Raw genomic sequence first — 1312 nt, 5'->3', positions numbered from 1 at the left:
AACACTGTAACTCATTGAATATAATACCAAAATCAACAAAATTATAGTCTAAATTCATCTACAAACTGTAGATTAAACTTTGGGAAAAAGTACGTGTCAATACGACTTAAAACAAATGAGTTATGGTTGTTTAAAAAAATCATAGATTACATTTTTTTTTAAATCGGGTCCAACCGGTTCTAAACCCGGTAAAAACCGGACCGGACTGGGAAAAAAACCGGACCGGTTTTGATGGATTCCTAGAATCGAGAACCGGCCCGGGGGTCCAAAAAAATGGTCTGGTCTGGTTCGGTCTACCGGTACAAATGTTCACCCCTACTTTGTATTACTATAGGGACCCTATTGTAACTTTATATATATATATATATATATATATATATATATATATATATATATATACACACACACACACACACATGCAATACATGGTATCAAGCTATGGTTTTACCCCTCTCATGCTATGTACGAAAGAATCACACTTTTTGTCCCATTGCCGATTTTTTTTCCTGGGAATCACACTATCTTCCAATGCAGCCTCGTCTCCTTCTGCACCTCTCTCTCACAATCTTGCATCACTAGTCGACGATCACAATTTTCCACTCGATTGCTTAGTACACTGCCTACTGTCGATTGGGTCTATTACAACTCCGCTGCTGCCCTCCACCACCGTGTTTATTTTCTTGTTGCATAAGGTACTACTTAAATGACTTCTTTGGGTTCATCTTCTACCCCAACTCCTTCCAAATTAAGTCTTGTGTGCAACTTACAAAAGTGTATAATCAGTTTAGTTTCAAGCTTAATGTTGACAGGTCTCGATATAAATTGTGGTGTCAAATTTTTTCCAATATTTGTAGGGGCATGTTGTGTTATGCGCATATTTCAGGAAAATCGAACCCAAATGGGAAAGATTGTTAGGAATGGTACTCTGTTGATGCACGTATTAAATCATGGTTTTATAGTACTTGTGATCCCGGTTTATTGCAAATAATTAACAGTGATCATTGTACTGCTAAGGATCTTTGGGATAAGCTGGATGAGTTTTTTAGGAACAACAAGATGTCTCATATGTTACAATTACAAGATCAATTTCGCCACACTAAGAAGGGTTCAAGTTCAATCACAGAGTTCTGCCACACACTCAATAGTCTATATGATGATTCAAAAGATGTTGATTCTATTATCACTGACATTGAACTTGTGATCCAAATTTTGAGGTAATTACCACCCTTGTATCATAGTATTGTTGATGTTATCATAAATACAAAACCCTTCCCCTCTTTTATAGAGGCCAACAACATGCTTCTCTTGAATG

The sequence above is a fragment of the Lactuca sativa genome, chromosome 5, assembly GCF_002870075.4.
Source record: "Lactuca sativa cultivar Salinas chromosome 5, Lsat_Salinas_v11, whole genome shotgun sequence".
Classification (NCBI taxonomy): domain Eukaryota; kingdom Viridiplantae; phylum Streptophyta; class Magnoliopsida; order Asterales; family Asteraceae; genus Lactuca; species Lactuca sativa.
The sequence above is the reverse complement of the archived record's forward strand: the minus strand, read 5'-3'. Positions refer to the sequence as shown.